Below are 12000 nucleotides of genomic sequence, written 5' to 3' on the forward strand. Positions count from 1 at the left end.
ACAAAACAACAAGAGAGCCCACTACATGGGAGAACATATTTGCCAATGATATTTCAAATAAGGGTTTAATCTCCAACATTTATAGGGGACTTATACAACCCAATAAAAAAATGGCCAATGGACCTAAATAGATACTTTTTGAAAGAAAACATAAGGAAGGCCAAGAGACATATGAAAACATGCTCAAAGTCACTAATCATCTGAAAGATACAAATCAAAACAACAATGAGGTACCATCTCACACCTCTCAGAATGGCTATCATCAACAAATCAACAAATGACAAGTGCTGGCAAGGATGCAGAGAAAAAGGAACCCTTGTGCACTGCTGGTGGGAATGCAGACTGGTGCAGCCACTGTGGAGAACAATATGGAGTTTCCTCAAAAAACTAAAAATGGAACTCCCATTTGACCCAGTGATCTCACTTCTAGAAATATATCCCAAGAAACTAGAAACACCAATCAGAAAAGATATATGCACTCGTATGTTCATAGCAGCACAATTTACAACAGCTAAGATTTGTATTCAGCCTAAGTGCTCATCAGCAGATGAGTGAATTAAAAAACTGTGGTACATCTACACAATGGAATATTATGCTGCTGTAAAAAGGAAGGAATTCCTACCATTTGCAACAGCATGGGTGGGACTGGAGAGCATTATGCTAAGCAAAATAAGTCAGTCAGAGAAAAATAAATATCACATGATCTCACTCATTTGTGGATTATAATATACAACATAAACCATTGAACAAAAACCTGATCCAGAGACAGAAAAGCATCAATTAGATGCTCAAAAGAAGTTTTTCCTGTATGTGCCTAGGAAGCAAAGGTCTTACGAATATATATACCTTTATAGGGATGGTAGGGGATGGTGGGGGTAGGGGGGAGAGATCAACTAAAGGACTTATATTCATGCATATAAGCCTAACCAGTGGACACAGACACGAGGTGGGTGAAGGTGAGGGTGAGGGCAGGATTGGGGTGTTGTGGGGGGGGGGGGGACGGAAATGGGGAGATAAATACACATTTGTAATACCTTAATCAATAAAGGGAAAAAAAGGCTACAGAACACCAAAAGGACTTACCACCACCCCCTCCTCTTGAAGTAGAGCCTCTAGACCCTGTAATACCTAAGGCCCTACAGTCAGAGAATCCTTTCCCGATCTTCCGCCTCTGGTGTAAAAAGGCTCATCAACTGGATCCTCAGTTATGGGATCATGTGTCAGGCAAGCTACGTTAGACGGAGATGTTTTGGCTTGCCCAGTTATGCAAATCAGCAAGGTAATCGGATACATGAACAACTCTCCTTTAATACTTTTAAGGAAATATGGAAAAGTGTTAGAGAAAAGAGGCTAACAGTCCATTTACAAAAGGACTCCTTAATGTCTTGTCTGAAAATTACCATATGATGCCTTGGGACTGGCAGATTTTGGCCAAAACAACTCTGGAAGCCAGTCAACATTTATTATGGGGAGCAGAATATGATGAGATCTGTGAACAACAGGCTGTTTGTGGGTGTTCACTGGCCATCCCACCTGTGAGCCCTCTGAGCCACATTCTGGCTGTAAGTCCTGGGCACTATAAGACATCTTCTAAAAGATCCATGGGAAGGACTCTGATTTATTAAATGTTGTGTGTGGGTTGTGCGTGCCTGTAAATATTATACATAGAGTGTCTCTGTTGATTGTTGTTTTGTGTCTTTATTTGGTTTAATTTGTTTAAAGATGGGTCATATTTCACTTTGCCAGGGGCCCCAGCTAATTGTGGCAGGCTGGACATGTGGCAGGGATTGCAGGAACTTCCCAGCAGTTGCCAAGAATTCTTAATCTTGGGGACTGTTCTTGCTCTCCCTTTCAAGGCATTAACCACTGGAAACTCTTAGCTAGTGGAAGCTCTTGTCTGTCTTTAATGTAACTTGATAACTGATTGAGGTTCTTTGCTTGCTTTCTTATCTTTTGGGGCCTTAGTTTGCACTTAGGGAATCCTCTGTCTTTGCTGTTTAGGCTTTGTGCCACTCAGAACTCATTTGCTGTGCTGGGTTAGTGTGAAATAAAATTCTAAGGCTCCAGTCCACCTTTTTCAGTACTCATTCATTTACTGTAGGTTTTTTCTTTTTTGTTTGTTTCTGTTCTTAAGACCTCTTCTATATGCAAGATTTCATATTGTTAGTCTATTCAGAAAAAGAAAAATATGGGAAATAATTACTTAAACTCCCCAAGTGTTTATCCTAGAGGGCTGGAGCTACAGAAGTACCCTTGAATAGGCTGCAGAAGTGGCAGCAGCGGGGGAGGGGAAGAAGGAAGGCATTCTCCTTGTAAAGAAAAAAATGGTACTTTTACATTAAAATCATTAGAAGCCCAGGAGTTACTACAGTCCTGGGAACAAATCCCGGGACCTGCTCTCTCCCCACATACACACCCACCCTTTCTCTAGCCTCCTGAGCGTTGCAAAGGTCATGTTTCCTCCGTTATGCTTCTTAAGAATATGAGTATATTTTCTATTGGAAAAATAAGCCCATTTCTGAAAGGAAGGGAGAAAAAAAAGTTTTTCCTGTATGTGCCTAGGAAGCAAAGGTTATATATATATATACTAGAGGCTCAGTGCACGAAATTCGTGCAAGGGGCTTGGCCCTCACAGCCCTGGCTGCCTCGGCTGGCCCTCGCAGCCCCTCATAGCCTTGGCCAGCCCTTGCAGAAAGGACAAAATTCCATATCATTTGCATTACTCTATAAAGTATCTGGATTTATAGAAGTACTGGCAGGAAAAATCAGGAGAAACAAAAATTTTATTATAGGACTGAATGAATGGAAAATAATTATATAGTTTTTTAACTTTTGTTGAAAGTATTTCTGATTCTTAAGCTTCTTGTTTTTCAGATATAAGAAAGCAATTTGGTAAATTATATATTTCTCTCCCTACCTGTCCCTCCCAATACCTCTTTTCATTCCAATTTACTAACCTTATGAATTACCTCTTCCAATTCCTCTCTGTACTGTATGAGAGCTCATAATCAGATTTAGTAACATATAATTCCTAAACACGATCAGATTAAAACCCAGCTAACCTTTCTCTCCGAAGGCAGACTGGATTACAGCAATCTGACTAATGCTACTGTGCCTCCTATCCCTCCATGTAAGCAAAATAGGTGGTGGGACCCCTCTGCTGAGGCATTCCATTAGACAGTTTGTTGAGGAAATCATGCTCATTTGATGGTCCTAGGGGACTAACAGGTTATAGATTGAAGCCCACATGGTCATTTGCAAGCCAACCACACTAATATTCTGGCACACCGTGCATCTAATACTAGTTAAATCAGGTATGCAGGCATGCCTATAGTTTGGACTGAGGGAGGGATGAGTCCCCCATGACCTCGAGTACTAGGCTTGCCAGGAAACTTTATGGAGATTAGGCAATACTTTCAGCCCTTTGAAATTGTGGCACGGTGACTACCAGAACTCCTCTGGCCACTATAGTATAACTTTTACTGATAATCATACTGACAATAGCCTGATTTACACCACTCACCCCTATGTCTTTGTTATGGACCCCAATCTACTAATAAGCCATAGTTCATCTTTTCTAATACAGGTTGGAGAAGGAGCTTATTTTGCATCCTGTATTATCACCCAGAATATTACCCCATTGAACATCAGCACTATTATGGTACATAGGAGACAAGCAGAAATCCTAATACCTGTTAATCTCACCAGGAAATGGCAAGGCTCATCAACTCTTGAAATATTAGAAAAAGCATTGAGCCAATTATGGCCCAAAATATTTTTGGGAATGCTCATTGCAGCCATCATCTCAGTTGTTATTCTTACTACCTCCAGCGTCACTGTGGCGGCCCTTTCTAAGTCTGTACAGGCTGCCACAATTGTAGACAATATGGCCTATAATGTAACTAGGGAATTCACTATACAATAGCACATAGATAAAAAACTATTAGCTAGACTACAGGCAATAGAGGCAGCCATTGAATATTTGGGGGAAGACAGGATGTTATAGCATACAGGCAAGTACTCAATTGCGATTGATAGCATAAGCACATATGTGTCACCCCCTTAAAATGGAAGAGTAGTCACCATCAGTGGATTGATGTTAAAAAGCATCTATGGGGAGTCTTTCACGATAACCTTACTGAAGAAGTAAACATGTTGCAAAGGCAAATTAAAGAGTCTTTACTTGCTATCAATGAACATTAACAACAGACTACAACTTGGAATGCGTTAAAGGAGCATTTGGAGTGGATAGACCCCACCACATGGTTTCCTAGAATCAATTGGTACCTGATCAGACTAACCATTGCTGTTATTGTAATTCTTTTTGTTTTTCTTATAGTCTACAAAATCAGAACTTGAGCAGTGAACGTGCTTCTTGGGCGCTGACATTCCAAAGCAGAAAGTTCACCAGGACTTGGTTGAAAAGTTTGTAAGGAGGAATCTCTGAAAGGTCGGGGCCTCCAGGAGGAGCTGGCTGAAGGCAGTCGGCCCTGCCTTGACTTTTCCAAACAAGTCTGAGCCCCTGGGTGTTTTACTGGAATCTCTGTTTAGTCTATAGATGTCCTTGCTTAAAAGACACTGTAGATGCATGTATCACCTGTTGATAGTATCTAGAAGTTAATTTTAGGTCAAGCTGTTATTACAATCAAGGCCTAAGGAGGCAGGTGAATGGGGCTGTTTGGTTTCTCAAGCCAAGCAGTCCTTTATCCCTCTCTTTCACAGAAATGTGTGTCAGAGTAATCATACATCCATTGCTCAGGCTCTGCAAATACTATGAACAACTAAATTCCAACAAACTGGACAACCTGGGTGAAATGGGCAAATTCCTAGAAACGTACAATCTTTCAAAACTTAAACAAGAAGAATCAGAAAAGCTGAGTAGGCCAATAACAACTGCTGAAATACAAGCAGTTATTTAAAATATTCCAGCAAACAAAAGTCCTGTACTGGATGGATTTACAGGTGAATTTTACCAAACATTCAAAAAAGAAATAACACCCATCCTCCTCAAACGATTCCAAAAAATTCAGGAGGAAGGAACACTTCCAATCTCTTTTTATGAAACCAGCATTATCTTAATTCCAAAACCAGATAAAGACACTACAAAGAAAGAAAATTACAGGCCAATATCCCTGATGAACACAGATACTAAAATTTTCAACAAAATATTAGCAAATTAGATCCAGCAATATATTAAAAAGATATACACCATGATCAAGTGGGGTTTATTCCAGGTATGCAAGGCTGGTACAATATTCACAAATCAATAAATGTGATATATCACATAAAAAAATTGAAAGATAAAAACCACATGATCATAACAATAGATGTAGAAAAAACATTTAACAAAATCCAGCTCCGTTTTTTGATAAAAACTCTCAGTAAATTGGGGATAAAGGGATCATACCTAAACATAATTTAGGTCATATATGACAAATCTACAGCCAACATAATACTTAATGGGCAAAAACTAAAAGCATTTCCTTTAAAAACATTAACAAGACAAGGATGCTCGCTTTCACCACTCTTATTTAACATTACACTGGAAGTGCTAGCTGCAGTAATCAGACAGCAAGAAGAGTTGCATGGCAACAAAATTAGAAAGGAGGAAGTAAAACTGTCATTACTTGCAGAAAACCCTAAAGGCTGCACCAGGAAACTACTAGACTTAATAAATGAATTCGGTAAAGTAGCAGGATACAAAATCAACACCTACAAATCAATGGCATTTTAATCCACCAATAATGAACTCTCACAAAGAGAAATTAAAAAAGAAATCCCAATTACCATTGCAATAAAAAATAAGATACCTAGGAATAAACTTAACCAAGGAGGTAAAAGACCTGTACTTGAAAAGCTATGGAACATTGAAAAAAGAAACCAAGAAAGATATAAACAAATGTAAGTGTATACCATGTTCATGGATTGGAAGAATTAACATCATTAAAATGTCTATAGTACCCAAAGCAATCTACAGATTCACTGCAATCCCTATTAAAATACAAATAGCATTTTTCACAGACCTAGGACAAATTTATATGGAGCCATAAAAGACCCCAAATAGCTGCAGTAATCTTAAGAAGGAATAATGAAGTAGGAGGGATCACAATACTGGATATCAAACTGTACTACAAAGCCATTATAACCAAAACAGTCTAGTACTGGCATAAGAACAGGCTTGTAGACCAATGGATCAGAATAGAGACCCCAGAAATTGACCCAAACCATTATGGTCAATTAATATTTGACAAAGGAGGCAAGGACTTACAACAACATCAAGACAGTCTCTTCAAGAGATGGTGAGGGGAAAATTGGACAGACACATGCAAAAAGATGAAACTAGAGAACTAACTTTTACCACACACAAGAATAAACTCAAGGTGAATAAAAGAAGGCAAACCATAAAAATCTTAGAGGAATTCACAGGCAACAAAATCTCAGACATATGCCAAAGCAATATCTTCATCAATATAGCTCCTAGGGCAATGGAAACTAAAGAGAAAATAAACAAATGGGACTACATCAAAATAAAAAACTTCTGCACAGCAAAAGAAACCATCAACAAAACAACAAGAGAGCCCACTACAGGGGAGAACACATTTGCCAATGATATTTCAGATAAGGGTTTAATCTCCAACATTTAAAGGGGACTCATACAACTTAACAAAAGGAAGACAAACAACCCAATCAATAAATGGGCAACGGACCTAAATAGATACTTTTTGAAAGAAAACATAAGGAAGGCCAAGAGACATATGAAAACATGCTCAAAGTCACTAATCATCTGAGAGATACAAATCAAAACAACAATGAGGTACCATCTCACACCTGTCAGAATGGCTATCATCAACAAATCAACAAATGACAAATGCTGGTAAGGATGCGGAGAAAAAGGAACCCTTGTGCACTGCTGGTGGGAATGCAGACTGGTGCAGCCACTGTGGAGAACAGTATGGAGTTTCCTCAAAAAACTAAAAATGGAACTCCCATTTGACCCAGTGATCCCACTTCTAGGAAAATATCCCAAGAAACTAGAAACACCAATCAGAAAGGATATATGCACCCCTATGTTCATAGCAGCACAATTTATAATAACTAAGATTTGTAATCAGCCTAAGTGCCCATCAGCAGATAAGTGGATTAAAAAACTTTGGTACATCTACACAATGGACTACTACACTACTGTAAGAAGGAAGGAACTCCTACCATTTGCAACAGCATGGATGGACCTGGAGAGCATTATGCTAAGCAAAACAACTCAGTCAGAGAAAGGTAAATATTACATGTTCTCATTCATTTGTGTACTATAATAACCAACGTCATAAACTGATGAACAAAAAACAGATCCAGAGACACAGAGGCATTGATCAGACCATCAAACCTCAGAGGGAAGGTAGGGGAGGGTGGTGGTAAGGGGAAGAGATCAACCAAAGGATTTGTATGCATACATATAAACCTAACCAATGGACACAGATACCAGGGGGGTAACGGCATGAGCCGGGGGGAGGGAGGGGAGGCAAGTGGACATAAGGACACATATGTAATACCTTAATCAATAAAGAAAAAAAGACTTAATTGTAAGGCATAAAACCTTAAAAATCTTAGATAACATAGGCAGTAAAATCTCAGATATCTCACTTAGCAATATGTGTATAGATACACTAGAGGCCTGGTACATGGTTTCATGCACCAGTGGCATCCCTCGGTGTGGACTGCGGGGATTGGGCCAAAACCGGCAGTCCAATGCCACATGCTGCTCCTGCCTGCAGCTCCTGCTCATCCTGGCCCCGCTGCGCCTGCTGCTGCAGCTCAGTAGGCTCGCCGCTGCTCCAATCTGGTCTCCAGGCTGCAGCGGCCAGCCTTGAGCCCTGTGTCTGGTGCCCCTTGGTCAGCTGAGTGGCGTGCCTGCTGTGAGAGCACACTGACCACCTGGGGGCAACTCCTGCATTGAGCATCTGCCCCCTGGTGGTCAGTGCACCTCATAGTTACGAGTCGACCAGTCACTTAGTCTTTTATATATATAGATCTCCTAGGGCAAAGGAAACTAAGGAAAAAATAGACAAATGGGACAACATCAAAATAAAAAGCTTCTGCATAGCAAATGAAACCACTACACCAAGTAGAAAAAGGAACCCACTGAATGAGAGAACATATTTACTAAAGATACCTCTGATAAAGGGTTAATATCCAAAATATATAAAGCACTCATACAACTCAACAAAAGGAAGATAAACAATCCAGTTAAAAAATGGGCAGAAGCCCCAAATAGACATTTTTTCCAGAGAGGACATACAAATGGTCAAGAGTCACATGAAAAATGTTCAAAGTCACTAATCATCAGATTAATGCAAATTAAAGCCACAATGAGATATCACCTCATACCTGTTGGAATGGCTATTATAAAAAAAAATCAACAAACAACAAGTGCTGGTGAGGATGTGGTAAAAAGGGAACACTAGTTCACTGCTGGGGGAACACAGATTGGTACAGCCACTATGGAAAACTTTCATTTGACCCAGCAATCCCACTTCTGAGACTATTTCCTAAAAACCCCAAAATACCGATCAGAAAGAGTATATGCACCCCTATGTTCATAGCAGCATTAATGATAACTAGAGGCCCGGTGCCCAAAATTCGTGCATGGGGGGGTGGGATGTCCCTCAGCCCAGTCTGCACCCTCTCCAATCTGGGACCCCTCAAGGGATGTCCGACTGCCCGTTTAGGCCCGATCCCACCAATGGGATCGGGCCTAAACGGGCAGTCGGACATCCCTCTCACAATCCAGGACTGCTGGCTCCCAACTGCTCACCTGCCTGTCTTCCTGATTGCCCCTAACTGCTTCTGCCTGTCAGCCTGATCACCCCCTAACCACTCCCCTGACAGCCTGATTGATGCCTAATTGCTCCCCTGCCAGCTTGTTTGCCCCTAACTGCCCTCCTCTGCAGGCCTGGTCACCCATAATTGCCCTCCCCTGCAGACCTGGTCACCCCCAACTGCTCTCCCCTGCAGGCCTGGGTCCCCCCCCAACTGCCCTTCCCTGCAGGCCCAGTCACCCCCAACTTCCCTCCTCTGCCGGCCTGGTCACCCCTAACTGCCCTCCCCTGAAGGCTTGATCGCCCCCAACTGTCCTCCCTTGCAAGCCTGGTCCCTCCCAACTGCCCTCCCCTGCTGGCCATCTTGTGGTGGCCATCTTGTGTCCACATGGGGGCAGTATCTTTGACCACATGGGGGCAGCCATCTTGTGTATTGGAGTGAAGGTCAATCTGCATATCACTCTTTTATTAGATAGGATAGAGGCCTGGTGCATGGGTGGGGTCCAGCTGGTTTGCCCTGAAGGGTGTCCCAGATCAGGGTGGGGGTTCCCTTGGTGTGTGGGGCAGCCTGGGCGAGGGGCCTGTGGTGGTTTGCAGGCCGGCCATGCCTCCCGGCGACTCAAGCGGAGGCCCTGGTATCTGGGATTTATTTATCTTCTACAACTGAAACTTTGTAGCCTTGAGCGGAGCCAAGCCTTCTGCTCACTCTGTGATGGCAGCCATTTCTGTTGGGATTTATTTATCTTCTACAATTAAAACTTTGTAGCCTTAAGTGGAGGCCAAGGCAGGCCAGGGCTCCAGAAGCTTGGCTTTCTCCATCACCAGGGGCAACCCTAGCCTCCTGCTCTCTCCAGCTCCGTGGCTGCCGCCATTTTTGTTGGGATTTATTTATCTTCTATAATTAAAACTTTGTAGCCTGGAGTGGAGGCCTGGGTCGGCCTGCGTGTGCGGAAAGCTTGGCTTCCTCCATTGCCGGGGAAACCCAAGCCTCCCTCCTGCTCTCTCCGTGGCTGCAGTCATCTTGGTTGGGTTAATTTGCATACTTGCTCCTGATTGGCTGGTGGGCGTGGCTTGTGGGCATGACTGGTGGTGTAGCGGAATGATGGTTAATTTGCATATTACTCTTTTATTAGATAGGATAGCTAAGATTTGGACACACCCCATGCTCCCATTAGTAGATGAATGGATAAAAAATCTGTGGACATTTACACTATGGAATACTATGCAGCTGTAAAAAAGAGAGATATCTTTCCCTTCTGGATAACGTGGATGGACCTGGAAAATATTATACTAAGTGAAATAAATCAAACAGAGAAGGACAAATATCACATGATCTCACTTATTTGTGGAATCTGATGAACAAAATGAGACTCTAAGCAGGGAGACATGGAATAGACTGACATACCTGGATATGGGGTTGGGTGGGCAAGAAGAGATAAACCAAAGAACTTATATACTTATTTGCATAGCCCATGGACATGGGTGAAGGCCCTGGGGGAAGGGGAGGAGCTGGGAGGAGGGGTCGAAAAAGGGAGAAAAATTATAACTCCTTGGGTGGCCCATTTTTTGTGAATTTTAAGCAACTGAGATTAATGTAAGTACATCTTTACACCAGAGAATTGGACTTAGAGAAGATAGCCTTGGTGTAAGGAATTTTTTGGATTAAGTGTTGTCCTTTGAATTTGACCCCAATAAGAACATTTATTGCCATTAGGGATTGGCTTGGGGACACTTGCACTTACACAGAAAGATCCTTGCTTATAAGCCTCCATTTAGGTCCCCTTCATTCTCTGTGTGGGCTTGGCTCTTTGACTTTGTTTTTTTTTTTTGTTTTTTGTTTTTTTTGTTTTTTTTTTAAATTGATTTCTTAGAGGAAGGGAGAGGGAGAGAGAGAGATAGAAACATCAATGAGAGAGAATCATTGATCGGCTGCCTCCTGTACTAAGCCCACAACCTAGGCATGTGTCCCAACCAGGAACCAAACTGCAACCTCCTGGTTCCTAGGTTGATGCTCAACCACTGAGCCACGCTGGCCGGGCACTGACTTCCGGTTTTTAACTTGCGTCTGCACCTGCCTCAAAAGGGTTCCTGCTACTATGGAGCTGGACATTTGCCTGTCAGAGATATTAGTCATTTAAATGGTAAACTCAGAGAAGACTTGCTATCAACTAATCCCTTTTGTCATTTCAAATCATTCTGAAAAGCTTCCCAATTTAACTACAGTGAGAAGGCTCATCTTTTCTGAGGTCTGCACTGTGGAGCCAGGCTTCCCTCAGAGCTCACAGTAGAGTCAAAGCCCAAATGGTGAGGAGTTTCTTAGAGAAAACTACTGTGGCCTCCAAAATGGTGGCAAGAAGCCTTGGAGCACTCGGGGGGCTTCTGCTCTCTCATCTGGGGAGCTTGGTTGGGGTGGGAGTGGGACAGAAGAGCAAGAATGGGAGCTCAGTGAGAACAGAAGGTCACACTTCTTCAGATGTTTTATTACTACTATTTAGGAAAGAGGATTATTCATCGACATAAATGCTGTTGTTTCAGTTTAGGTTACTTAATAAAGAAGTTTTTATACCAAAAATTGGTGTAAGAATACATTTATGAACATAATTAAAACACCATTTTAACTGTGGAAACGGTTCAATTTATAATTCTCTAAAAAAGAAAACAAATTCTTCATCTTGGCATTAAGATGGTGGATTAATTTACCTGTTAAAACTAAAAATCTATCCCAACTCTGTATCATGGGCCTGATCCTTCAACTCTATTCCAATTTCCCAAAAGGGTAGGCATTTTTCTTTAATACTTTATTATTTCATCCACCATCAATTACATAGATGGCATCCAAAGTCTCCTAAGGTGTCTATAAAATTTTGTTTATATTTCTCAAGTTGAATTTTTGTTTCTCCCCCAAGTCTCTGGAAGCAGGACCTGCACTGTGTGGTCCTCACAGGCATCTTCTGTATTTCTGACACAAGCCAGATCTTTTGGAATTCTTGATTGTGGTACATTTAGATTCAATACAAGAAACCAATGAAATGCACATTCATTCTCTCTCCTATGGCTTATCAAGAAGGTACTTTGGACTGCAATTCTTTATCCAATGTCTGCTTCTTTATGCCAAGATTACTAAATTTAAAGGACTGTCTTAAACAACAAAAACCTCTACCTACATTAGCAATTAACATTTACTTCC

Source organism: Cnephaeus nilssonii (assembly GCF_951640355.1).
Source record: "Cnephaeus nilssonii genome assembly, chromosome: 4".
Lineage (NCBI taxonomy): Eukaryota > Metazoa > Chordata > Mammalia > Chiroptera > Vespertilionidae > Cnephaeus > Cnephaeus nilssonii.